Raw genomic sequence first — 24,623 nt, 5'->3', positions numbered from 1 at the left:
CTCCACAAGGATTCACATTGGGGTGTAGAGTAGGATCTTGATCTGAGGCACCAACCGGCTCAAAGCTTTTGACTGTTCCCAAGAAGCTCAGTGCATTCTCCTCTATAACCCCGCTTCCATGAACAGGGAGCTCAGTTTGTAGTTGGTGCCTTCAGTAGCAGGCCAATTAACAGGGGCCTGCCTCAGGCAGCCTATTCTTAGCTATTAATTTTGACAAGAAAAGAAGAACTTGTTTTATGAGAATCTACAAGGGCTGCAGCAGGCTAGGTCTAATAGACATCTTTACTGCAGCTTCATCACTCCCAGCGGCGCTGTATACTCCCGTGCCCTGGTTGCTGGGTCACTGCAGCGGAGGCTCCGGTTTCATCCTAAGGTCAGTCACACACACACCACCCTTCCGGATCACGAGGCCGCTGATGAAGGGGAGCGAGGCCGTAGGGGGTGGGCCGTGTGCGCACTGCGGTGGACACTGATTACTGGGCAGCCGCTCCACTAGCCACCAGGTACAGTTAAGGAGCACAGGTCTGGGGGTTTTTCTCCTATATTAACCCAATTTTGTACTGCCCGCAGCGCATTGTGATAGGTAATAGGGCCTGATTCAGGTTGGATTGCAATCACAATAAGCGATCCAACTGCAAAAATTGCTAAGAGCATACGCATGTGCCTGCATTTTCTGCGGCACCCCGCAGAGAATGTGATCGCCTCTGCCTGTCAATCGGGGCGGGGAAGGGGGGGAGAGGTGGGTCAGCAACACTCCATTTCCAAGTCAGGGATGGAGCGGTGCGGGGGCAAGGCTTCAAAATGGGGTCTGCAACGGAGGAGACACAGGGGGCGTGGTCACAGCGGCTGTATGACATCACATTCAGCCGCTGTGATCACAAAAATGGTGGCGGCTTCCTGCGCGCACATACAGTCTGCACCAGCAGGAGCCTACACCATTTTTTATGATCACGCTGAACTGCAGTGCGACTGCAATTACAGCATGGTCAAGAAGGGAGGCGTCATGCTGGGTGGCCATGCCCTGTCACTATGCAGGAGCCAGCACCGCTCACACACTAGTCCCCGGGTGCAGCCCCCAACCCCCGGGACACCCGGAGCAACAAAATGTAGATTCAGGCCACCAGGCCACGCCCCTACCTATGAAACCATGCCTCCTTTTTACCATTGCGCTGCTTATCTGCGCGCACTGCATTACAATCTCCCTCGCCACCTCTCTGGGTGTCACCAGTGATAGTGACACCTCTGCCATGCTTGTAGCAGCTGGTCCTAAGATCTACGCCTCACACCCTGAGTGTTTGCCCTTGTGACTTGTTGATCATCATAGCGAAGCAGATGCTTACAGAAAACTGCAGGGGCTTAGATTGAAAATAAAAAAAATGATGGGTATAAGGTAGAGAGGAGCGGGTTCGGTTCTCCGAGAACCGAATTCCCCACGAACTCCACGTGGTTTACACTGGTCCGAGGCAGGCTCGGTTGTTCCCGCCTGACTCGGAAAACCTGAACAAGGGAAAATGTCATCATCCCGCTGTCGGATTCTTGCGAGATTCGGATTCCATAGAGAAAAGGGGCATGCAGGGCATGGCGGCCTTTTGCAGTGCTTGGATGACCCCTTGTTCGCATTAAACACCCCCACCCTCCTTTGGTGTGGGGCTCATGTTGGCCATGCCCCATCCCCTGAAGCATTCAAGCTGATTTCTTGCAGCAGCTGGGCACTGTAACAGCTCCAGAGCTGCTCTGTAAGGCAAGTAAAAGGGTGTGGGCCCTGCAGCACCACCTGTAGTTCGCATTGTGCGTTGGAAGGCACAAAGTAAGCAGACGGGAGGAGAAGTCAGGATAGTACACAAGGGCATCCTTTTCTCTTAGTCCGTAGAGGATGCTGGGGTCACATTAAGAACCATGGGGTATAGACGGGATCCGCAAGAGACATGGGCACTTTAAGACTTTCAAAGGGTGTGAACTGGCTCCTCCCTCTATGCCCCTCCTCCAGACTCCAGTTATAGGAACTGTGCCCAGGGAGACGGACATTTCGAGGAAAGGATTTATAGTTAAACTAAGGTGAGCATCTTACCAGCTCACACCTTAAGCATGCCGCAGAACGTGGCATTCAACAGAACACAAGCCAACGGCATGAACAATTGCAGCAAAAAGCTGACCAGAACCGTAACACAACATGTGTATAACCACAAGTAATAACTGCAGACACAGTATGGACTGGGACGGGTGCCCAGCATCCTCTACGTACTAAGAGAAAAGGATTTACCGGTAGGTATTAAAATCCTATTTTCTCATACGACCTAGAGGATGCTGGGGTCACATTAAGAACCATGGGGTTATACCAAAGCTCTTGAACGGGTGGGAGAGTGCGTACGACTCTGCAGCACCGAATGACCCAACTTGAGGTTATCATCAGCCAAGGTATCAAACTTGTAAAACTTAGCAAAAGTGTTTACTAAATAGCTGCTCGGCAAAGTTGCAATGCCGAGACTCCCCGACCAGCTGCCCAGGATGAACCCACCTTTCTAGTAGAATGGGTCTTCACCTAATTCAGTAACGGCAATCCTGCCGTGGAATGAGCATGCTGAATCTTACCACAGATCCAGCGCATAATGGTCTGCATGGAAGCAGGACACCCAATCATGTTGGGAGCATACAGGACAAACAGAGCCTCTGTTTTCCTAATCTGAACCGTTCTGGTGACATAAATTTTCAAAGTTCTGACCACAGCCAGAGACTTTGACTCAACGAAGGTGTCAGTGGCCAAAGGCACCATGTGGAAAGATGAACCACCTTCGGCAGAAATTGTTGACGTGTCCTCAATTCTGCTCTATCTTCATGAAAGATCAAATAAAGGCTCTTGTGATACTGCATGGTTTGTACTGTTTTCCATGTGCTCCCAGATCTTTCAAGCAAGTAGCATGGTCAAGAAAGTTCTGTTTGAAAAGAAACAAACATTTACTGTCATTGTTATGCAAATAAACTTACATTAAAGCTAACAAGAAAGCACACTCGTTCTGTCTTTAAACTGATAAAAGAAACCCCAATAATATGGGGCATGCAAAAATTGAGATAAAACTCAGTTTTGCTCCTCTCCACGGAAATCTTTAATAAAAGGCGAAATATTTGTTAGTTCTGAAGAGAAACCAGAGCATGACCAAGATTCCACCTGTCGCCTGAGTGCCATGCCAGCAGTTCTCATTCAGCTCAAAGTGAGCACCCAATTTGAATGAAAGAAAGCAGATTTCTCACCAGGCTTCCCCTTGCTATAAACATGGTTTGTACTCTTTTCCATGTGCTCCCAGATCTTTCAAACAATTAGTGTGGTCAAGAAAGTTCTGTTTGAAAAGAAACAAACATTTACTGTAATTTCTATGCAAATGAGCTTACATTAAAGCACACTCGTTCTATCTTTAAACCAATAAAATAAAACCCCAATAAGATGGGGCATGCAAAAATTGAGATAAAACTCAGTTTTGCTCCTCTCCACGGAAATCTTTAGTAAAAGGCGAAAGATTTGTTCGTTCTGAAGAGAAACCACAGCATGACCAAGATTCTACCTGTCGCCTGAGTGCCATGCCAGCAGTCCTCATTCAGCTCAAAGTGAGCACCCAATTTGAAAGAAAGAAAGCAGATTTCTCACCAGGCTTCCCCTTGCTATAAACATGGTTTGTACTCTTTTCCATGTGCTCCCAGATCTTTCAAGCAATTAGTATAGTCAAGAAAGTTCTGTTTGAAAAGAAACAAACATTTACTGTCATTTCTACGCAAATGAGCTTACATTAAAGCACACTCGTTCTATCTTTAAACTGATAAAAGAAACCCCAATAAGACGGGGCATGCAAAAATTGAGATAAAACTCAGTTTTGCTCCTCTCCACGGAAATCTTTAGTAAAAGGCGAAAGATTTGTTCGTTCTGAAGAGAAACCAGAGCATGACCAAGATTCCACCTGTCGCCTGAGTGCCATGCCAGCAGTCCTCATTCAGCTCAAAGTGAGCACCCAATTTGAAAGAAAGAAAGCAGATTTCTCACCAGGCTTCCCCTTGCTATAAGCATGGTTTGTACTCTTTTCCATGTGCTCCCAGATCTTTCAAGCAATTAGTATGGTCAAGAAAGTTCTGCTTGAAAAGAAACAGACATTTATTGTCATTGTTATGCAAATATACTTACATTAAAGCTAACAAGAAAGCACACTCGTTCTGTCTTTAATCCGATAAAAGAAACCCCAATAATATGGGACATGCAAAAATTGAGATAAAACTCAGTTTTGCTCCTCTCCACGGAAATCTTTAGTAAAAGGCGAAAGATTTGTTCGTTCTGAAGAGAAACCAGAGCATGACCAAGATTCCACCTGTCGCCTGAGTGCCGTGCCAGCAGTCCTCATTCAGATCAAAGTGAGCGCCCAATTTGAAAGAAAGCAGATTTCTCACCTGTCTTCTCCTTGCTATAAGCATGGTTTGTACTGTATTCCATGTGCTCCCAGATCTTTCAAGCAAGTAGCATGGTCAAGAAAGTTCTGTTTGAAAAGAAACAAACATTTACTGTCATTTCTATGCAAATGAGCTTACATTAAAGCACACTCATTCTATCTTTAAACCGATAAAAGAAACCCCAAAAAGATGGGGCATGCAAAAATTGAGATAAAACTCGGTTTTGCTCCTCTCCACGGAAATCTTTAGTAAAAGGCGAAAGATTTGTTCGTTCTGAAGAGAAACCAGAGCATGACCAAGATTTTTATCTGAAAATATGTGTTCTCCCTGCAGTTGTTGTCCCCAGATGAGAGTTCCCTTGTGCTGCCTCAGTTGAATCTCCTTTACTTGACAGGGGGATGCTCGAGCAGCGACCCTCCCCAGCTCTAGCCCAACTCCTACTTACCTGCCAGGTGAGATACTATGATCATGAAGGTGCTTCTCCCAGGGTAAGGCTCACCCATTGCACTCTGGGTGTGCTGCTTCTGCGATTTCCCCAAATGTGGGAAACTTGACTGCATAATTTGTGTTTCCCCTGGTCGGCTCTCGTATAATTCAGATCTCTTTGTCTCAGGTCTCTCTCCAGCCTAGTTTGCTGTCTGTTTCTACTTCTCTTTTCTTGAGCCGCTCCCTTCTATGCCCTTGCGCACTATCCTGACTTCTCCCGTCTGCTTACTTTGTGCCTTCCAACGCACAATGCAAACTACAGGTAGTGCTGCAGGACCCACACCCTTTTACTTGCCTTACAGAGCGTCTCTGGAGCAGTTACAGTGCCCAGCTGCTGCAAGAAATCAGCTTGAATGCTTCAGGGGCTGGGGAATAGCCAACATGAGCCCCACACCGAAGGAGGGTGGAGGTGTGTAATGCGAACTAGGGGTCATCCAAGCGCCGCAAAAGGCCGCCATGCCCTGCACGCCCCTTGTCTCTTTTCATATGCAGACGAGGGTTGAAGCCAACTTTGACCCACTGTTTGGATGACATCACCATATGCAAATCCATCTGCTGCAGGCCTTCCCCCAGGAATGCTTGCACTAGTTGTTGCATTTGGTTTGTTGTTTGGGGGTGCTTCAGTATTAGGCAGCCTTCTGCCCTCCCATGTTCATCTGAAAATATATGTTCTCCCTGCAGTTGTTGTCCCCAGATGAGAGTTCCCTTGTGCTGCCTCAGTTGAATCTCCTTTACTTGACAGAGATGTGCCTGAGCAGCGGCCCTCCCCAGCCCTATCCCAAATCATACTTATTTTGCATAGGCGATACCATGGTCATGAAGATTGTTCTCCCAGGGTGAGGTTCATTCATTGCATTCTGGGTATGCTGACCCCTGTGATTTCCCCAAATGTGGGAAACTCGACTGCATTATTTGTGGTAGTGGGGGACTGTGTTTGTGCTTTCCTCTGGTCAGCTCTGGTAAAAATCAGATTTCTTTATCTCAGATCTTCCTCTAGCCTTGTTCTTCTTTCGAGAGTTCCCTTGTGCTGCCTCAGTTGGATCTCTTTCACTTGACAGGGGGGTGCCCGAGCAGCGACCCTCCCCAGCTCTAGCCCAACTCCTACTTACCTGCCAGGTGAGATACTATGATCATGAAGGTGCTTCTCCCAGGGCAAGGCTCACCCATTGCACTCTGGTTGTGCTGCCCCTGTGATTTCCCCAAATGTGGGAAACTTGACTGCATAATTTGTGTTTCCCTTGGTCGGCTCTCGTATAATTCAGATCTCTTTGTCTCAGGTCTATCTCCAGCCTAGTTTGCTGTCTGTTTCCACTTCTCTTTTCTTGAGCCGCTCCCTTCTATGCCCTTGCGCACTATCCTGACTTCTCCCGTCTGCTTACTTCGTGCCTTCCAACGCACAATGCAAACTACAGGTAGTGCTGCAGGGCCCACACCCTTTTACTTGCCTTACAGAGCAGCTCTGGAGCAGTTACAGTGCCCAGCTGCTGCAAGAAATCAGCTTGAATGCTTCAGGGGCTGGGGCATAGCCAACATGAGCCCCACACCGAAGGAGGGTGGAGGTGTGTAATGCTAACTAGGGGTCATCCAAGCGCCGCAAAAGGCCGCCATGCCCTGCACGCCCCTTTTCTCTTTTCATATGCAGACGAGGGTTGAAGCCAACTTTGACCCACTGCTTGGATGGCATCACCATATGCAAATCCATCTGCTGCAGGCCTTCCCCCAGGAATGCTTGCACTAGTTGTAGCATTTGGTTTGTTGTTTGGGGGTGCTTCAGTATTAGGCAGCCTTCTGCCCTCCCATGTTCATCTGAAAATATGTGTTCTCCCTGCAGTTGTTGTCCCCAGATGAGAGTTCCCTTGTGCTGCCTCAGTTGAATCTCCTTTACTTGACAGAGATGTGCCTGAGCAGCGGCCCTCCCCAGCCCTATCCCAAATCATACTTATTTTGCATAGGAGAGACCATGGTCTTGAAGATTCTCCCAGGGTGAGGTTCATTCATTGCATTCTGGGTATGCTGACCCCTGTGATTTCCCCAAATGTGGGAAACTCAACTGCATTATTTGTGGTAGTGGGGGACTGTGTTTGTGCTTTCCTCTGGTCAGCTCTGGTAAAAGTCAGATTTCTTTGTTTCAGTTCTTCCTCTAGCCTTGTTCTTCTTTCGAGAGTTCCCTTGTGCTGCCTCAGTTGGATCTCTTTCACTTGACAGGGGGGTGCCCGAGCAGCGACCCTCCCCAGCTCTAGCCCAACTCCTACTTACCTGCCAGGTGAGATACTATGATCATGAAGGTGCTTCTCCCAGGGCAAGGCTCACCCATTGCACTCTGGTTGTGCTGCCCCTGTGATTTCCCCAAATGTGGGAAACTTGACTGCATAATTTGTGTTTCCCTTGGTCGGCTCTCGTATAATTCAGATCTCTTTGTCTCAGGTCTATCTCCAGCCTAGTTTGCTGTCTGTTTCCACTTCTCTTTTCTTGAGCCGCTCCCTTCTATGCCCTTGCGCACTATCCTGACTTCTCCCGTCTGCTTACTTCGTGCCTTCCAACGCACAATGCAAACTACAGGTAGTGCTGCAGGGCCCACACCCTTTTACTTGCCTTACAGAGCAGCTCTGGAGCAGTTACAGTGCCCAGCTGCTGCAAGAAATCAGCTTGAATGCTTCAGGGGCTGGGGCATAGCCAACATGAGCCCCACACCGAAGGAGGGTGGAGGTGTGTAATGCTAACTAGGGGTCATCCAAGCGCCGCAAAAGGCCGCCATGCCCTGCACGCCCCTTTTCTCTTTTCATATGCAGACGAGGGTTGAAGCCAACTTTGACCCACTGCTTGGATGGCATCACCATATGCAAATCCATCTGCTGCAGGCCTTCCCCCAGGAATGCTTGCACTAGTTGTAGCATTTGGTTTGTTGTTTGGGGGTGCTTCAGTATTAGGCAGCCTTCTGCCCTCCCATGTTCATCTGAAAATATGTGTTCTCCCTGCAGTTGTTGTCCCCAGATGAGAGTTCCCTTGTGCTGCCTCAGTTGAATCTCCTTTACTTGACAGAGATGTGCCTGAGCAGCGGCCCTCCCCAGCCCTATCCCAAATCATACTTATTTTGCATAGGAGAGACCATGGTCTTGAAGATTCTCCCAGGGTGAGGTTCATTCATTGCATTCTGGGTATGCTGACCCCTGTGATTTCCCCAAATGTGGGAAACTCAACTGCATTATTTGTGGTAGTGGGGGACTGTGTTTGTGCTTTCCTCTGGTCAGCTCTGGTAAAAGTCAGATTTCTTTGTTTCAGTTCTTCCTCTAGCCTTGTTCTTCTTTCGAGAGTTCCCTTGTGCTGCCTCAGTTGGATCTCCTTCACTTGACAGGGGGGTGCCCGAGCAGCGACCCTCCCCAGCTCTAGCCCAACTTCTACTTACCTGCCAGGTGAGATACTATAATCATGAAGGTGCTTCTCCCAGGGCAAGGCTCACCCGTTGCACTCTGGATTTGCTGCCCCTGCGATTTCCCCAAATGTGGGAAACTTGACTGCATAATTTGTGTTTCCCCTGGTCGGCTCTCGTATAATTCAGATCTCTTTGTCTCAGGTCTCTCTCCAGCCTAGTTTGCTGTCTGTTTCCACTTCTCTTTTCTTAAGCCGCTCCATTCTATGGCCTTGCGCACTATCCTTACTTCTCCCGTCTGCTTACTTTGTGCCTTCCAATGCACAATGCAAACTACAGGTAGTGCTGCAGGGCCCACACCCTTTTACTTGCTTTACAGAGCAGCTCTGGAGCTGTTACAGTGCCCAGCTGCTGCAAGAAATCAGCTTGAATGCTTCAGGGGCTGGGGCATAGCCAACATGAGCCCCACACCGAAGGAGGGTGGAGGTGTTTAATGCGAACTAGGGGTCATCCAAGCGCCGCAAAAGGCAGCCATGCCCTGCACACCCCTTTTTTATTTTCATATGCAGACGAGGGTTGAATCCAACTTTGACCCACTGCTTGGATGACATCACCATATGCAAATCCGTCTGCTGCAGGCCTTCCCCCAGGAATGCTTGCACTAGTAGTTGCATTTGGTTTGTTGTTTGGGGGTGCTTCAGTATTAGGCAGCCTTCTGCCCTCCCATGTTCATCTGAAAATATGTGTTCTCCCTGCAGTTGTTGTCCCCAGATGAGAGTTCCCTTGTGCTGCCTCAGTTGAATCTCCTTTACTTGACAGAGATGTGCCTGAGCAGCGGCCCTCCCCAGCCCTATCCCAAATCATACTTATTTTGCATAGGAGATACCATGGTCATGAAGATTGTTCTCCCAGGGTGAGGTTCATTCATTGCACTCTGGGTATGCTGACCCCTGTGATTTCCCCAAATGTGGGAAACTCGACTGCATTATTTGTGGTAGTGGGGGACTGTGTTTGTGCTTTCCTCTGGTCAGCTCTGGTAAAAGTCAGATTTCTTTGTCTCAGATCTTCCTCTAGCCTTGTTCTTCTTTCGAGAGTTCCCTTGTGCTGCCTCAGTTGGATCTCCTTCACTTGACAGGGGGTGCCCGAGCAGCAATCCTCCACAGCTCTAGCCCAACTCCTACTTACCTGCCAGGTGAGATACTATGATCTTCACTGTTAGGGCAATCAGGATGTGGAATTCCCTGCCAGGGAAGGTGGTAATGGCGGACTCTGTAATTGGATTTAAAAAAGGAATGGATACATTTCTGAATGAAAAAGCTATCCAAGGTTATAATACTTAAAATATCAACATGGTTAATCCGGGGGTAACATGAGTTATAGTAGCTAACTAGTCATAAAACATTATTCAGCAAGTATGTAGAATCATCACAACTTAAAACAGGTTGAACACGATGGGCAATTTGCCTCTATTCAACCTCAAAAACTATGTTACCATATGTTACTATATTACTATGTTACTGTAGTATACAGAACACCACAATGTAATGAGCAGTGATAGTGAGCACTGATGAGGATACTAGAACTGACACTGAGCAGCAAGATGCAGCACTGGACTATTAGTAATGTACTGTAGTATGCTGAGCACCACAATGCAGCACAAGACAATGAGCAGTGATACTGAGCACTGATGAGGATACTACTGAGAACTGACACTGAGCAGGAGAGACACACTACTAGTATTACTGAGCAGCAATAAGTAACCACTGATACTGAGCACTGATATTGAGATTTCCACTGAGAGAACATAGCCACGTCCTCTCCGCTCTCTCTTCAATGCACGAGTAAAAATGGCGGCAACGCGCAGCTCTTTATATGGAATCCGAATCTCGCGAGAATCCGACAGCGGGATGATGACATTTTCCCTTGTTCAGGTTTTCCGAGTCAGGCGGGAACAACCGAGCCTGCCTCGGACCAGTGTAAACCACGTGGAGTTCGTCGGGAATTCGGTTCTCGGAGAACCGAACCCGCTCCTCTATATATACTATATTACTATGTTACTGTAGTATACAGAACACCACAATGCAATGAGCAGTGATAGTGAGCACTGATGAGGATACTAGAACTGACACTGAGCAGCAAGATGCAGCACTGGACTATTAGTAATGTACTGTAGTATGCTGAGCACCACAATGCAGCACAAGACAATGAGCAGTGATACTGAGCACTGATGAGGATACTACTGAGAACTGACACTGAGCAGGAGAGACACACTACTAGTATTACTGAGCAGCAATAAGTAACCACTGATACTGAGCACTGATATTGAGATTTCCACTGAGAGAACATAGCCACGTCCTCTCCGCTCTCTCTTCAATGCACGAGTAAAAATGGCAGCAACGCGCAGCTCTTTATATGGAATCCGAATCTCACGAGAATCTGACAGCGGGATGATGACATTTTCCCTTGTTCAGGTTTTCCGAGTCAGGCAGGAACAACCGAGCCTGCCTCGGACCAATGTAAACCACGTGGAGTTCGTGGGGAATTCGGTTCTCGGAGAACCGAACCCGCTCCTCTCTACCTTATACCCATCAATTGTTTTTATTTTCAATCTAAGCCCCTGCAGTTTTCTGTAAGCATCTGCTTCGCTATGATGATCAACAAGTCACAAGGGCAAACACTCAGGGCTTGAGGCGTAGATCTTAGGACCAGCTGCTACAAGCATGGCAGAGGTGTCACTATCACTGGTGACACCCAGAGAGGTGGCGAGGGAGATTGTAATGCAGTGCGCGCAGATAAACAGCGCAATGGTAAAAAGGAGGCATGGTTTCATAGGTAGGGGCGTGGCCTGGTGGCCTGAATCTACATTTTGTTGCTCCGGGTGTCCCGGGGGTTGGGGGCTGCACCCGGGGACTAGTGTGTGAGCGGTGCTGGCTCCTGCACAGTGACAGGGCATGGCCACCCAGCATGACGCCTCCCTTCTTGACCATGCTGTAATTGCAGTCGCACTGCAGTTCAGCGTGATCATAAAAAATGGTGTAGGCTCCTGCTGGTGCAGACTGTAGAGAAAAGCTGCTGTGACCACGCCCCCTGTGTCTCCTCCGTTGCAGACCCCATTTTGAAGCCTTGCCCCCGGACTAAGAGAAAAGAATGCCCTTGCGCACTATCCTGACTTCTCCTCCCGTCTGCTTAATTTGTGCCTTCCAACGCACAATGCGAACAAGAGGTGGTGCTGCAGGGCCCACACCCTTTTACTTGCCTTACAGAACAGCTCTGGAGCTGTTACAGTGCCCAGCTGCTGCAAGAAATCAGCTTGAATGCATCAGGGGATGGGGCATGGCCAACATGAGCCCCACACCAAAGGAGGGTGGAGGTGTTTAATGCGAACTAGGGGTCATCCAAGCACTGCAAAAGGCCGCCATGCCCTGCATGCCCCTTTTCTCTTTTCATATGCAGATGAGGGTTCCAGTCAACTTTGGCCCACTGCTTGGATTTACATCACCGTATGCAAATCCGTCTGCTGCAGACCTTCCCCCAGGAGTGCTTGTACTAGTTGTTGCATATGGGCCCTCATTCCGAGTCGTTCGCTCTGTAAATTTCATCGCATCGCAGTGAAATTCTGCTTAGTACGCATGCGCAATATTCGCACTGCGACTGCGCCAAGTAATTTTACAATGAAGAAAGTATTTTTACTCACGGCTTTTTCTTCGCTCCGGCGATCGTAATGTGATTGACAGGAAATGGGTGTTACTGGGCGGAAACAGGCCGTTTTATGGGCGTGTGGGAAAAAACGCTACAGTTTCCGGAAAAAACGCAGGAGTGGCCGGAGAAACGGGGGAGTGTCTGGGCGAACTCTGGGAGTGTTTGTGACGTCAAACCAGGAACGACAAGCACTGAACTGATCGCAGATGCCGAGTAAGTCTGAAGCTACTCTGAAACTGCTAAGTAGTTTGTAATCGCAATATTGCGAATACATCGGTCGCAATTTTAAGAAGCTAAGATTCACTCCCAGTAGGCGGCGGCTTAGCGTGTGTAACTCTGCTAAAATCGCCTTGCGAGCGATCAACTCGGAATGAGGGCCATGGTTTGATATTTGATGGTGCTTCAGTATTAGGCTGCCTTCCGCCCTCCCATGTTCATCTGAAAAGATGTGGTCTCCCTGCAGTTGTTGTCCCAAGATGAGAGTTCCCTTGTGCTGCCTCAGTTGAATCTCCTTTACTTGACAGAGATGTGCCTGAGCAGCGGCCCTCACCAGCCCTATTCCAAATCATACTTATTTTGCATAGGAGATACCATGGTCATGAAGATTTTTCTCCCAGGGTGAGGTTCATTCATTGCATTTTGGGTATGCTGACCCCTGTGATTTCCCCAAATGTGGGAAACTCAGCTGCATTATTTGTGGTAGTGGGGGACTGTGTTTGTGCTTTCCTCTGGTCAGCTCTGGTAAAAGTCAGATTTCTTTGTCTCAGATTTTCCTCTAGCCTTGTTCTTCTTTCGAGAGTTCCCTTGTGCTGCCTTAGTTGGATCTCCTTCACTTTACAGGGGGGTACCCGAGCAGCGACCCTCCCCAGCTCTAGCCCAACTCCTACTTACCTGCCAGGTGAGATACTATGATCATGAAGGTGCTTCTCCCAGGGCAAGGCTAACCCATTGCACTCTGGGTGTGCTGCTCCTGCGATTTCCCCAAATGTGGGAAACTTGACTGTATAATTTGTGTTTCCCCTGGTCGGCTCTCGTATAATTCAGATCTCTTTGTCTCAGGTCTCTCTCCAGCCTAGTTTGCTGTCTGTTTCCACTTCTCTTTTCTTGAGCCGCTCCCTTCTATGCCCTTGCGCACTATCCTGACTTCTCCTCCTGTCTGCTTACTTTGTGCCTTCCAACGCACAATGCGAACTACAGGTAGTGCTGCAGGGCCCACACCCTTTTACTTGCCTTACAGAGCAGCTCTGGAGCTGTTACAGTGCCCAGCTGCTGCAAGAAATCAGCTTGAATGCTTCAGGGGCTGGGGCATAGCCAACATGAGCCCCACACCAAAGGAGGGTGGAGGTGTTTAATGCAAACTAGGGGTCAGCCAAGCGCCGCAAAAGGCCACCATGCCCTGCACGCCCCTTTTCTCTTTTCATATGCAGACGAGGGTTGAAGCCAACTTTGACCCACTGCTTGGATGACATCACCATATGCAAATCCATCTGCGGCAGGCCTTCCCCCAGGAATGCTTGCACTAGTTGTTGCATTTGGTTTGTTGTTTGGGGGTGCTTCAGTATTAGGCAGTCTTCTGCCCTCCCATGTTCATCTGAAAATATATGTTCTCCCTGCAGTTGTTGTCCCAAGATGAGAGTTCCCTTGTGCTGCCTCAGTTGAATCTCCTTTACTTGACAGAGATGTGCATGAGCAGCGGCCCTCCCCAGCCCTATTCCAAATCATACTTATTTTGCATAGGAGATACCATGGTCATGAAGATTTTTCTCCCAGGGTGAGGTTCATTCATTGCATTTTGGGTATGCTGACCCCTGTGATTTCCCCAAATGTGGGAAACTTGACTGCATTATTTGTGGTAGTGGGAGACTGTGTTTGTGCTTTCCTCTGGTCAGCTCTGGTAAAAGTCAGATTTCTTTGTCTCAGATCTTCCTCTAGCCTTGTTCTTCTTTCAAGAGTTCCCTGGTGCTGCCTCAGTTGGATCTCCTTCACTTCACAGGGGGGAACCCGAGCAGCGACCCTCCCCAGCTCTAGCCCAACTCCTACTTACCTGCCAGGTGAGATACTATGATCATGAAGGTGCTTCTCCCAGGGCAAGGCTCAACCATTGCACTCTGGGTGTGCTGCTCCTGCGATTTCCCCAAAATGTGGGAAACTTGACTGCATAATTTGTGTTTCCCCTCGTCGGCTCTCGTATAATTCAGATCTCTTTGTCTCAGGTCTCTCTCCAGCCTAGTTTGCTGTCTGTTTCCACTTCTCTTTTCTTGAGCCGCTCCCTTCTATGCCCTTGCGCACTATCCTGACTTCTCCCGTCTGCTTACTTCGTGCCTTCCAACGCACAATGCGAACTACAGGTAGTGCTGCAGGGTCCACACCCTTTTACTTGCCTTACAGAGTAGCTCTGGAGCAGTTACAGTGCCCAGCTGCTGCAAGAAATCAGCTTGAATGCTTCAGGGGCTGGGGCATAGCCAACATGAGCCCCACACCGAAGGAGGGTGGAGGTGTGTAATGCGAACTAGGAGTCATCCAAGCGCTGCAAAAGGCCGCCATGCCCTGCACGCCCCTTTTCTCTTTTCATATGCAGACGAGGGTTGAAGCCAACTTTGACCCACTGCTTGGATGACATCACCATATGCAAATCCATCTGCTGCAGGCCTTCCCCCAGGAATGCTTGCACTAGTTGTTGCATTTGGTTTGTTGTTTGGGGGTGCTTCAGTATTAGGCAGCCTTCTGCCCTCACATGTTCATCAGAAAATATGTGTTCTCCCTGCAGTTGTTGTCCCCAGATGAGAGTTCCCTTGTGCTGCCTCAGTTGAATCTCCTTTACTTGACAGAGATGTGCCTGAGCAGCGGCCCTCCCCAGCCCTATCCCAAATCATACTTATTTTGCATAGGCGATACCATGGTCATGAAGATTGTTCTCCCAAGGTGAGGTTCATTCATTGCATTCTGGGTATGCTGACCCCTGTGATTTCCCCAAATGTGGGAAACTCGACAGCATTATTTGTGGTAGTGGGGGACTGTGTTTGTGCTTTCCTCTGGTCAGCTCTGGAAAAAGTCAGATTTCTTTGTCTCAGATCTTCCTCTAGCCTTGTTCTTCTTTCGAGAGTTCCCTTGTGCTACCTCAGTTGGATCTCTTTCACTTGACAGGGGGGTGCCCGAACAGCGACCCTCCCCAGCTCTAGCCCAACTCCTACTTACCTGCCAGGTGAGATACTATGATTATGAAGGTGCTTCTCCCAGGGCAAGGCTCACCCATTGCACTCTGGGTGTGCTGCCCCTGCGATTTCCCCAAATGTGGGAAACTTGACTGCATAATTTGTGTTTCCCCTGGTCGGCTCTCGTATAATTCAGATCTCTTTGTCTCAGGTCTCTCTCCAGCCTAGTTTGCTGTCTGTTTCCACTTCTCTTTTCTTGAGCCGCTCCCTTCTATGCCCTTGCGCACTATCCTGACTTCTCCTCCTGTCTGCTTACTTTGTGCCTTCCAACGCACAATGCGATCTACAGGTAGTGCTGCAGGGCCCAGACCCTTTTACTTGCCTTACAGAGCAGCTCTGGAGCTGTTACAGTGCCCAGCTGCTGCAAGAAATCAGCTTGAATGCTTCAGGGGCTGGGGCATAGCCAACATGAGCCCCACACCAAAGGAGGGTGGAGGTGTTTAATGCAAACTAGGGGTCAGCCAAGCGCCGCAAAAGGCCACCATGCCCTGCACGCCCCTTTTCTCTTTTCATATGCAGACGAGGGTTGAAGCCAACTTTGACCCACTGCTTGGATGACATCACCATATGCAAATCCCTCTGCGGCAGGCCTTCCCCCAGGAATGCTTGCACTAGTTGTTGCATTTGGTTTGTTGTTTGGGGGTGCTTCAGTATTAGGCAGCCTTCTGCCCTCCCATGTTCATCTGAAAATATATGTTCTCCCTGCAGTTGTTGTCCCAAGATGAGAGTTCCCTTGTGCTGCCTCAGTTGAATCTCCTTTACTTGACAGAGATGTGCATGAGCAGCGGCCCTCCCCAGCCCTATTCCAAATCATACTTATTTTGCATAGGAGATACCATGGTCATGAAGATTTTTCTCCCAGGGTGAGGTTCATTCATTGCATTTTGGGTATGCTGACCCCTGTGATTTCCCCAAATGTGGGAAACTTGACTGCATTATTTGTGGTAGTGGGAGACTGTGTTTGTGCTTTCCTCTGGTCAGCTCTGGTAAAAGTCAGATTTCTTTGTCTCAGATTTTCCTTTAGCCTTGTTCTTCTTTCGAGAGTTCCCTTGTGCTGCCTCAGTTGGATCTCCTTCACTTTACAGGGGGGTGCCCGAGCAGCGACCCTCCCCAGCTCTAGCCCAACTCCTACTTACCTGCCAGGTGAGATACTATGATCATGAAGGTGCTTCTCCAAGGGCAAGGCTCACCCATTGTACTCTGGGTGTGCTGCTCCTGCGATTTCCCCAAATGTGGGAAACTTGACTGCATAATTTGTGTTTCCCCTGGTCGGCTCTCGTATAATTCAGATCTCTTTGTCTCAGGTCTCTCTCCAGCCTAGTTTGCTGTCTGTTTCCACTTCTCTTTTCTTCAGCCGCTCCCTTCTATACCCTTGTGCACTATCCTGACTTCTCCTCCCGTCTGCTTACTTTGTGCCTTCCAATGCACAATGCAAACTACAGGTAGTGCTGCAGGGCCCACACCCTTTTACTTGCCTTACAGAGCAGCTCTGGAGCTGTTGCAGTGCCAAGCTGCTGCAAGAAATCAGCTTGAATGCTTCAGGGGCTGGGGCATAGCCAACATGAGCCCCACACCGAAGGAGGGTGGAGGTGTTTAATGCAAACTAGGGGTCAGACAAGCGCAGCAAAAGGCCACCATGCCCTGCACGCCCCTTTTCTGTTTTCATATGCAGACGAGGGTTGAAGCCAACTTTGACCCACTGCTTGGATGACATCACCATATGCAAATCCATCTGCGGCAGGCCTTCCCCCAGGAATGCTTGCACTAGTTGTTGCATTTGGTTTGTTGTTTGGGGGTGCTTCAGTATTAGGCAGCCTTCTGCCCTCCCATGTTCATCTGAAAATATGTGTTCTCCCTGCAGTTGTTGTCCCTAGATGAGAGTTCCCTTGTGCTGCCTCAGTTGAATCTCCTTAACTTGACAGAGATGTGCCTGAGCAGCGGCCCTCCCCAGCTCTATCCCAAATCATACTTATTTTGCATAGGAGATACCATGGTCATGAAGATTATTCTCCCAGGGTGAGGTTCATTCATTGCATTCTGGGTATGCTGACCCCTGTGATTTCCCCAAATGTGGGAAACTCGACTGCTTTATTTGTGGTAGTGGGGGACTGTGTTTGTGTTTTCCTCTGGTCAGCTCTGGTAAAAGTCAGATTTCTTTGTTTCAGAGCCTTGTTCTTCTTTTGAGAGTTCCCTTGTGCTGCCTCAGTTGGATCTCCTTCACTTGACAGGGGGGTGCCCGAGCAGAGACCCTCCCCAGCTCTAGCCCAACTCCTACTTACCTGCCAGGTGAGATACTATGATCATGAAGGTGCTTCTCCCAGGGCAAGGCTCACCCATTGCACTCTGGGTGTGCTGCCCCTGCGATTTCCCCAAATGTGGGAAACTTGACTGCATAATTTGTGTTTCCCCTGGTCGGCTCTCGTATAATTCAGATCTCTTTGTCTCAGGTCTCTCTCCAGCCTAGTTTGCTGTCTGTTTCCACTTCTCTTTTCTTCAGCCGCTCCCTTCTATGCCCTTGTGCACTATCCTGACTTCCCCGTCTGCTTACTTTGTGCCTTCCAACGCACAATGCAAACTACAGGTAGTGCTGCAGGGCCCACACCCTTTTACTTGCTTTACAGAGCAGCTCTGGAGCTGTTACAGTGCCCAGCTGCTGCAAGAAATCAGCTTGAATGCTTCAGGGGCTGGGGCATAGCCAACATGAGCCCCACACCGAAGGAGGGTGGAGGTGTTTAATGCGAACTAGGGGTCATCCAAGCGCCGCAAAAGGCAGCCATGCCCTGCACACCCCTTTTTTATTTTCATATGCAGACGAGGGTTGAAGCCAACTTTGACCCACTGCTTGGATGACATCACCATATGCAAATCCGTCTGCTGCAGGCCTTCCCCCAGGAATGCTTGCACTAGTAGTTGCATTTGGTTTGTTGTTTGGGGGTGCTTCAGTATTAGGCAGCCTTCTGCCCTCCCATGTTCATCTGAAAATATGTGTTCTCCCTGCAGTTGTTGTCCCCAGATGAGAGTTCCCTTGTGCTGCCTCAGTTGAATCTCCTTTACTTGACAGAGATGTGCCTGAGCAGCGGCCCTCCCCAGCCCTATCCCAAATCATACTTATTTTGCATAGGAGATACCATGGTCATGAAGATTGTTCTCCCAGGGTGAGGTTCATTCATTGCACTCTGGGTATGCTGACCCCTGTGATTTCCCCAAATGTGGGAAACTCGACTGCATTATTTGTGGTAGTGGGGGACTGTGTTTGTGCTTTCCTCTGGTCAGCTCTGGTAAAAGTCAGATTTCTTTGTCTCAGATCTTCCTCTAGCCTTGTTCTTCTTTCGAGAGTTCCCTTGTGCTGCCTCAGTTGGATCTCCTTCACTTGACAGGGGGTGCCCGAGCAGCAATCCTCCACAGCTCTAGCCCAACTCCTACTTACCTGCCAGGTGAGATACTATGATCTTCACTGTTAGGGCAATCAGGATGTGGAATTCCCTGCCAGGGAAGGTGGTAATGGCGGACTCTGTAATTGGATTTAAAAAAGGAATGGATACATTTCTGAATGAAAAAGCTATCCAAGGTTATAATACTTAAAATATCAACATGGTTAATCCGGGGGTAACATGAGTTATAGTAGCTAACTAGTCATAAAACATTATTCAGCAAGTATGTAGAATCATCACAACTTAAAACAGGTTGAACACGATGGGCAATTTGCCTCTATTCAACCTCAAAAACTATGTTACCATATGTTACTATATTACTATGTTACTGTAGTATACAGAACACCACAATGTAATGAGCAGTGATAGTGAGCACTGATGAGGATACTAGAACTGACACTGAGCAGCAAGATGCAGCACTGGACTATTAGTAATGTACTGTAGTATGCTGAGCACCACAATGCAGCACAAGACAATGAGCAGTGATACTGAGCACTGATGAGGATACTACTGAGAACTGACACTGAGCAGGAGAGACACACTACTAGTATTACTGAGCAGCAATAAGTAACCACTGATACTGAGCACTGATATTGAGATTTCCACTGAGAGAACATAGCCACGTCCTCTCCGCTCTCTCTTCAATGCACGAGTAAAAATGGCGGCAACGCGCAGCTCTTTATATGGAATCCGAATCTCGCGAGAATCCGACAGCGGGATGATGACATTTTCCCTTGTTCAGGTTTTCCGAGTCAGGCAGGAACAACCGAGCCTGCCTCGGACCAGTGTAAACCACGTGGAGTTCGTCGGGAATTCGGTTCTCGGAGAACCGAACCCGCTCCTCTATATATACTATATTACTATGTTACTGTAGTATACAGAACACCACAATGCAATGAGCAGTGATAGTGAGCACTGATGAGGATACTAGAACTGACACTGAGCAGCAAGATGCAGCACTGGACTATTAGTAATGTACTGTAGTATGCTGAGCACCACAATGCAGCACAAGACAATGAGCAGTGATACTGAGCACTGATGAGGATACTACTGAGAACTGACACTGAGCAGGAGAGACACACTACTAGTATTACTGAGCAGCAATAAGTAACCACTGATACTGAGCACTGATATTGAGATTTCCACTGAGAGAACATAGCCACGTCCTCTCCGCTCTCTCTTCAATGCACGAGTAAAAATGGCAGCAACGCGCAGCTCTTTATATGGAATCCGAATCTCACGAGAATCTGACAGCGGGATGATGACATTTTCCCTTGTTCAGGTTTTCCGAGTCAGGCAGGAACAACCGAGCCTGCCTCGGACCAATGTAAACCACGTGGAGTTCGTGGGGAATTCGGTTCTCGGAGAACCGAACCCACTCCTCTCTACCTTATACCCATCAATTGTTTTTATTTTCAATCTAAGCCCCTGCAGTTTTCTGTAAGCATCTGCTTCGCTATGATGATCAACAAGTCACAAGGGCAAACACTCAGGGCTTGAGGCGTAGATCTTAGGACCAGCTGCTACAAGCATGGCAGAGGTGTCACTATCACTGGTGACACCCAGAGAGGTGGCGAGGGAGATTGTAATGCAGTGCGCGCAGATAAACAGCGCAATGGTAAAAAGGAGGCATGGTTTCATAGGTAGGGGCGTGGCCTGGTGGCCTGAATCTACATTTTGTTGCTCCGGGTGTCCCGGGGGTTGGGGGCTGCACCCGGGGACTAGTGTGTGAGCGGTGCTGGCTCCTGCACAGTGACAGGGCATGGCCACCCAGCATGACGCCTCCCTTCTTGACCATGCTGTAATTGCAGTCGCACTGCAGTTCAGCGTGATCATAAAAAATGGTGTAGGCTCCTGCTGGTGCAGACTGTAGAGAAAAGCTGCTGTGACCACGCCCCCTGTGTCTCCTCCATTGCAGACCCCATTTTGAAGCCTTGCCCCCGGACTAAGAGAAAAGAATGCCCTTGCGCACTATCCTGACTTCTCCTCCCGTCTGCTTAATTTGTGCCTTCCAACGCACAATGCGAACAACAGGTGGTGCTGCAGGGCCCACACACTTTTACTTGCCTTACAGAACAGCTCTGGAGCTGTTACAGTGCCCAGCTGCTGCAAGAAATCAGCTTGAATGCATCAGGGGATGGGGCATGGCCAACATGAGCCCCACACCAAAGGAGGGTGGGGGTGTTTAATGCGAACTAGGGGTCATCCAAGCACTGCAAAAGGCCGCCATGCCCTGCATGCCCCTTTTCTCTTTTCATATGCAGATGAGGGTTCCAGTCAACTTTAGCCCACTGCTTGGATTTACATCACCGTATGCAAATCCGTCTGCTGCAGACCTTCCCCCAGGAGTGCTTGTACTAGTTGTTGCATATGGGCCCTCATTCCGAGTCGTTCGCTCTGTAAATTTCATCGCATCGCAGTGAAATTCTGCTTAGTACGCATGCGCAATATTCGCACTGCGACTGCGCCAAGTAATTTTACAATGAAGAAAGTATTTTTACTCACGGATTTTTCTTCGCTCCGGCGATCGTAATGTGATTGACAGGAAATGGGTGTTACTGGGCGGAAACAGGCCGTTTTATGGGCGTGTGGGAAAAAACGCTACAGTTTCCGGAAAAAACGCAGGAGTGGCCGGAGAAACGGGGGAGTGTCTGGGCGAACTCTGGGAGTGTTTGTGACGTCAAACCAGGAACGACAAGCACTGAACTGATCGCAGATGCAGAGTAAGTCTGAAGCTACTCTGAAACTGCTAAGTAGTTTGTAATCGCAATATTGCGAATACATCGGTCGCAATTTTAAGAAGCTAAGATTCACTCCCAGTAGGCGGCGGCTTAGCGTGTGTAACTCTGCTAAAATCGCCTTGCGAGCGATCAACTCGGAATGAGGGCCATGGTTTGATATTTGATGGTGCTTCAGTATTAGGCAGCCTTCGCCCTCCCATGTTCATCTGAAAAGATGTGGTCTCCCTGCAGTTGTTGTCCCCAGATGAGAGTTCCCTTGTGCTGCCTCAGTTGAATCTCCTTTACTTGACAGAGATGTGCCTGAGCAGCGGCCCTCACCAGCCCTATCCCAAATCATACTTATTTTGCATAGGAGATACCATGGTCATGAAGATTGTTCTCCCAGGGTTAGGTTCATTCATTGCATTCTGGGTATGCTGACCCCTGTGATTTTCCCAAATGTGGGAAACTCGACTGCATTATTTGTGGTAGTGGGGGACTGTGTTTGTGCTTTCCTCTGGTCAGCTCTGGTAAAAGTCAGATTTCTTTGTCTCAGATCTTCCTCTAGCCTTGTTCTTCTTTCGAGAGTTCCCTGGTGCTGCTTCAGTTGGATCTCCTTCACTTCACAGGGGGGAACCCGAGCAGCGACCCTCCCCAGCTCTAGCCCAACTCCTACTTACCTGCCAGGTGAGATACTATGATCATGAAGGTGCTTCTCCCAGGGCAAGGCTCAACCATTGCACTCTGGGTGTGCTGCTCCTGCGATTTCCCCAAATGTGGGAAACTTGACTGCATAATTTGTGTTTCCCCTCGTCGGCTCTCGTATAATTCAGATCTCTTTGTCTCAGGTCTCTCTCCAGCCTAGTTTGCTGTCTGTTTCCACTTCTCTTTTCTTGAGCCGCTCCCTTCTATGCCCTTGCGCACTATCCTGACTTCTCCCGTCTGCTTACTTCGTGCCTTCCAACGCACAATGCGAACTACAGGTAGTGCTGCAGGGCCCACACCCTTTTACTTGCCTTACAGAGTAGCTCTGGAGCAGTTACAGTGCCCAGCTGCTGCAAGAAATCAGCTTTAATGCTTCAGGGGCTGGGGCATAGCCAACATGAGCCCCACACCGAAGGAGGGAGGAGGTGTGTAATGCAAACTAGGGGTCATCCAAGCGCTGCAAAAGGCCGCCATGCCCTGCACGCCCCTTTTCTCTTTTCATATGCAGACGAGGGTTGAAGCCAACTTTGACCCACTGCTTGGATGACATCACCATATGCAAATCCATCTGCTGCAGGCCTTCCCCCAGGAATGCTTGCACTAGTTGTTGCATTTGGTTTGTTGTTTGGGGGTGCTTCAGTATTAGGCAGCCTTCTGCCCTCACATGTTCATCTGAAAATATGTGTTCTCCCTGCAGTTGTTGTCCCCAGATGAGAGTTCCCTTGTGCTGCCTCAGTTGAATCTCCTTTACTTGACAGAGATGTGCCTGAGCAGCGGCCCTCCCCAGCCCTATCCCAAATCATACTTATTTTGCATAGGCGATACCATGGTCATGAAGATTGTTCTCCCAGGGTGAGGTTCATTCATTGCATTCTGGGTATGCTGACCCCTGTGATTTCCCCAAATGTGGGAAACTCGACTGCATTATTTGTGGTAGTGGGGGACTGTGTTTGTGCTTTCCTCTGGCCAGCTCTGGAAAAAGTCAGATTTCTTTGTCTCAGATCTTCCTCTAGCCTTGTTCTTCTTTCGAGAGTTCCCTTGTGCTGCCTCAGTTGGATCTCTTTCACTTGACAGGGGGGTGCCCGAACAGCGACCCTCCCCAGCTCTAGCCCAACTCCTACTTACCTGCCAGGTGAGATACTATGATCATGAAGGTGCTTCTCCCAGGGCAAGGCTCACCCATTGCACTCTGGGTGTGCTGCCCCTGCGATTTCCCCAAATGTGGGAAACTTGACTGCATAATTTGTGTTTCCCTTGGTCGGCTCTCGTATAATTCAGATCTCTTTGTCTCAGGTCTCTCTCCAGCCTAGTTTGCTGTCTGTTTCCACTTCTCTTTTCTTCAGCCGCTCCCTTCTATACCCTTGTGCACTATCCTGACTTCTCCTCCCGTCTGCTTACTTTGTGCCTTCCAATGCACAATGCAAACTACAGGTAGTGCTGCAGGGCCCACACCCTTTTACTTGCCTTACAGAGCAGCTCTGGAGCTGTTACAGTGCCCAGCTGCTGCAAGAAATCAGCTTGAATGCTCCAGGGGATGGGGCATGGCCAACATGAGCCCCACACCAAAGGAGGGTGGAGGTGTTTAATGCGAACTAGGGGTCATCCAAGCACCGCAAAAGGCCGCCATGCCCTGCACGCCCCTTTTCTCTTTTCATATGCAGATGAGGGTTGAAGCCAACTTTGACCCACTGCTTGGATGACATCACCGTATGCAAATCCGTCTTCTGCAGAACTTCCCCCAGGAATGCTTGCACTAGTTGTTGCATTTGGTTTGTTGTTTGGGGGTGCTTCAGTATTAGGCAGCCTTCTGCCCTCCCATGTTCATCTGAAAATATGTGTTCTCCCTGCAGTTGTTGTCCCCAGATGAGAGTTCCCTTGTGCTGCCTCAGTTAAATCTCCTTTACTTGACAGAGATGTGCATGAGCAGCGGCCCTCCCCAGCCCTATTCCAAATCATACTTATTTTGCATAGGAGATACCATGGTCATGAAGATTTTTCTCCCAGGGTGAGGTTCATTCATTGCATTTTGGGTATGCTGACCCCTGTGATTTCCCCAAATGTGGGAAACTCAACTGCATTATTTGTGGTAGTGGGGGACTGTGTTTGTGCTTTCCTCTGGTCAGCTCTGGTAAAAGTCAGATTTCTTTGTCTCAGATTTTCCTCTAGCCTTGTTCTTCTTTCGAGAGTTCCCTTGTGCTGCCTTAATTGGATCTCCTTCACTTTACAGGGGGGTACCCTAGCAGCGACCCTCCCCAGCTCTAGCCCAACTCCTACTTACCTGCCAGGTGAGATACTATGATCATGAAGGTGCTTCTCCCAGGGCAAGGCTAACCCATTGCACTCTGGGTGTGCTGCTCCTGCGATTTCCCCAAATGTGGGAAACTTGACTGTATAATTTGTGTTTCCCCTGGTCGGCTCTCGTATAATTCAGATCTCTTTGTCTCAGGTCTCTCTCCAGCCTAGTTTGCTGTCTGTTTCCACTTCTCTTTTCTTGAGCCGCTTACTTCTATGCCCTTGCGCACTATCCTGACTTCTCCTCCTGTCTGCTTACTTTGTGCCTTCCAACGCACAATGCGAA

At 49.0% G+C, this 24,623-nt stretch overlaps 28 non-coding genes and 2 pseudogenes across 28 annotated transcripts; 25 read left to right on the top strand and 5 right to left on the bottom strand.

The window, feature by feature from the left end:
• Positions 1-3,033: 3,033 nt before the first annotated feature.
• LOC135008406 (U5 spliceosomal RNA) lies at positions 3,034-3,149 on the bottom strand. Its single transcript, XR_010208164.1, has one exon. It is a non-coding gene; the product is annotated as a U5 spliceosomal RNA (small nuclear RNA).
• Positions 3,150-3,424: 275 nt separating this feature from the next.
• Positions 3,425-3,540, bottom strand: LOC135008392 (U5 spliceosomal RNA). Its single transcript, XR_010208150.1, has one exon. It is a non-coding gene; the product is annotated as a U5 spliceosomal RNA (small nuclear RNA).
• A 274-nt stretch (positions 3,541-3,814) lies between these two features.
• LOC135008382 (U5 spliceosomal RNA) lies at positions 3,815-3,930 on the bottom strand. Its single transcript, XR_010208140.1, has one exon. It is a non-coding gene; the product is annotated as a U5 spliceosomal RNA (small nuclear RNA).
• Positions 3,931-4,216: 286 nt separating this feature from the next.
• Positions 4,217-4,332, bottom strand: LOC135008386 (U5 spliceosomal RNA). The gene has a single exon (XR_010208144.1). It is a non-coding gene; the product is annotated as a U5 spliceosomal RNA (small nuclear RNA).
• A 270-nt stretch (positions 4,333-4,602) lies between these two features.
• On the bottom strand, positions 4,603-4,718 carry LOC135008379 (U5 spliceosomal RNA). Its single transcript, XR_010208137.1, has one exon. It is a non-coding gene; the product is annotated as a U5 spliceosomal RNA (small nuclear RNA).
• Positions 4,719-4,862: 144 nt separating this feature from the next.
• LOC135008229 (U1 spliceosomal RNA) lies at positions 4,863-5,025 on the top strand. Its single transcript, XR_010208040.1, has one exon. It is a non-coding gene; the product is annotated as a U1 spliceosomal RNA (small nuclear RNA).
• Positions 5,026-5,696: 671 nt separating this feature from the next.
• Positions 5,697-5,860, top strand: LOC135008001 (U1 spliceosomal RNA). The gene has a single exon (XR_010207821.1). It is a non-coding gene; the product is annotated as a U1 spliceosomal RNA (small nuclear RNA).
• A 152-nt stretch (positions 5,861-6,012) lies between these two features.
• LOC135008313 (U1 spliceosomal RNA) lies at positions 6,013-6,175 on the top strand. Its single transcript, XR_010208095.1, has one exon. It is a non-coding gene; the product is annotated as a U1 spliceosomal RNA (small nuclear RNA).
• Positions 6,176-6,846: 671 nt separating this feature from the next.
• Positions 6,847-7,007, top strand: LOC135008082 (U1 spliceosomal RNA). Its single transcript, XR_010207900.1, has one exon. It is a non-coding gene; the product is annotated as a U1 spliceosomal RNA (small nuclear RNA).
• A 152-nt stretch (positions 7,008-7,159) lies between these two features.
• Positions 7,160-7,322, top strand: LOC135008312 (U1 spliceosomal RNA). Its single transcript, XR_010208094.1, has one exon. It is a non-coding gene; the product is annotated as a U1 spliceosomal RNA (small nuclear RNA).
• Positions 7,323-7,993: 671 nt separating this feature from the next.
• LOC135008081 (U1 spliceosomal RNA) lies at positions 7,994-8,154 on the top strand. The gene has a single exon (XR_010207899.1). It is a non-coding gene; the product is annotated as a U1 spliceosomal RNA (small nuclear RNA).
• A 152-nt stretch (positions 8,155-8,306) lies between these two features.
• Positions 8,307-8,469, top strand: LOC135008358 (U1 spliceosomal RNA). Its single transcript, XR_010208126.1, has one exon. It is a non-coding gene; the product is annotated as a U1 spliceosomal RNA (small nuclear RNA).
• Positions 8,470-9,140: 671 nt separating this feature from the next.
• Positions 9,141-9,304, top strand: LOC135007946 (U1 spliceosomal RNA). Its single transcript, XR_010207767.1, has one exon. It is a non-coding gene; the product is annotated as a U1 spliceosomal RNA (small nuclear RNA).
• A 3,240-nt stretch (positions 9,305-12,544) lies between these two features.
• On the top strand, positions 12,545-12,708 carry LOC135007953 (U1 spliceosomal RNA). The gene has a single exon (XR_010207774.1). It is a non-coding gene; the product is annotated as a U1 spliceosomal RNA (small nuclear RNA).
• Positions 12,709-12,860: 152 nt separating this feature from the next.
• LOC135008266 (U1 spliceosomal RNA) lies at positions 12,861-13,023 on the top strand. The gene has a single exon (XR_010208073.1). It is a non-coding gene; the product is annotated as a U1 spliceosomal RNA (small nuclear RNA).
• A 674-nt stretch (positions 13,024-13,697) lies between these two features.
• On the top strand, positions 13,698-13,861 carry LOC135008076 (U1 spliceosomal RNA). The gene has a single exon (XR_010207894.1). It is a non-coding gene; the product is annotated as a U1 spliceosomal RNA (small nuclear RNA).
• A 152-nt stretch (positions 13,862-14,013) lies between these two features.
• On the top strand, positions 14,014-14,150 carry LOC135008324 (U1 spliceosomal RNA; annotated as a pseudogene).
• A 698-nt stretch (positions 14,151-14,848) lies between these two features.
• On the top strand, positions 14,849-15,012 carry LOC135008090 (U1 spliceosomal RNA). Its single transcript, XR_010207907.1, has one exon. It is a non-coding gene; the product is annotated as a U1 spliceosomal RNA (small nuclear RNA).
• A 152-nt stretch (positions 15,013-15,164) lies between these two features.
• LOC135008237 (U1 spliceosomal RNA) lies at positions 15,165-15,327 on the top strand. Its single transcript, XR_010208048.1, has one exon. It is a non-coding gene; the product is annotated as a U1 spliceosomal RNA (small nuclear RNA).
• Positions 15,328-16,001: 674 nt separating this feature from the next.
• On the top strand, positions 16,002-16,165 carry LOC135008074 (U1 spliceosomal RNA). The gene has a single exon (XR_010207892.1). It is a non-coding gene; the product is annotated as a U1 spliceosomal RNA (small nuclear RNA).
• Positions 16,166-16,317: 152 nt separating this feature from the next.
• LOC135008310 (U1 spliceosomal RNA) lies at positions 16,318-16,480 on the top strand. Its single transcript, XR_010208092.1, has one exon. It is a non-coding gene; the product is annotated as a U1 spliceosomal RNA (small nuclear RNA).
• A 674-nt stretch (positions 16,481-17,154) lies between these two features.
• On the top strand, positions 17,155-17,318 carry LOC135008046 (U1 spliceosomal RNA). The gene has a single exon (XR_010207863.1). It is a non-coding gene; the product is annotated as a U1 spliceosomal RNA (small nuclear RNA).
• A 142-nt stretch (positions 17,319-17,460) lies between these two features.
• LOC135008153 (U1 spliceosomal RNA) lies at positions 17,461-17,623 on the top strand. The gene has a single exon (XR_010207969.1). It is a non-coding gene; the product is annotated as a U1 spliceosomal RNA (small nuclear RNA).
• Positions 17,624-18,293: 670 nt separating this feature from the next.
• LOC135007934 (U1 spliceosomal RNA) lies at positions 18,294-18,457 on the top strand. The gene has a single exon (XR_010207756.1). It is a non-coding gene; the product is annotated as a U1 spliceosomal RNA (small nuclear RNA).
• Positions 18,458-21,696: 3,239 nt separating this feature from the next.
• LOC135007979 (U1 spliceosomal RNA) lies at positions 21,697-21,860 on the top strand. Its single transcript, XR_010207798.1, has one exon. It is a non-coding gene; the product is annotated as a U1 spliceosomal RNA (small nuclear RNA).
• Positions 21,861-22,012: 152 nt separating this feature from the next.
• LOC135008285 (U1 spliceosomal RNA) lies at positions 22,013-22,148 on the top strand (annotated as a pseudogene).
• A 698-nt stretch (positions 22,149-22,846) lies between these two features.
• Positions 22,847-23,010, top strand: LOC135008000 (U1 spliceosomal RNA). The gene has a single exon (XR_010207819.1). It is a non-coding gene; the product is annotated as a U1 spliceosomal RNA (small nuclear RNA).
• A 152-nt stretch (positions 23,011-23,162) lies between these two features.
• On the top strand, positions 23,163-23,325 carry LOC135008206 (U1 spliceosomal RNA). Its single transcript, XR_010208019.1, has one exon. It is a non-coding gene; the product is annotated as a U1 spliceosomal RNA (small nuclear RNA).
• Positions 23,326-23,999: 674 nt separating this feature from the next.
• Positions 24,000-24,163, top strand: LOC135007936 (U1 spliceosomal RNA). The gene has a single exon (XR_010207758.1). It is a non-coding gene; the product is annotated as a U1 spliceosomal RNA (small nuclear RNA).
• A 152-nt stretch (positions 24,164-24,315) lies between these two features.
• On the top strand, positions 24,316-24,478 carry LOC135008265 (U1 spliceosomal RNA). Its single transcript, XR_010208072.1, has one exon. It is a non-coding gene; the product is annotated as a U1 spliceosomal RNA (small nuclear RNA).
• Positions 24,479-24,623: the final 145 nt, after the last annotated feature.

Source organism: Pseudophryne corroboree, unplaced genomic scaffold (assembly GCF_028390025.1).
Source record: "Pseudophryne corroboree isolate aPseCor3 unplaced genomic scaffold, aPseCor3.hap2 scaffold_222, whole genome shotgun sequence".
Lineage (NCBI taxonomy): Eukaryota > Metazoa > Chordata > Amphibia > Anura > Myobatrachidae > Pseudophryne > Pseudophryne corroboree.
This window is presented reverse-complemented; position numbering and strand designations above follow the sequence as displayed.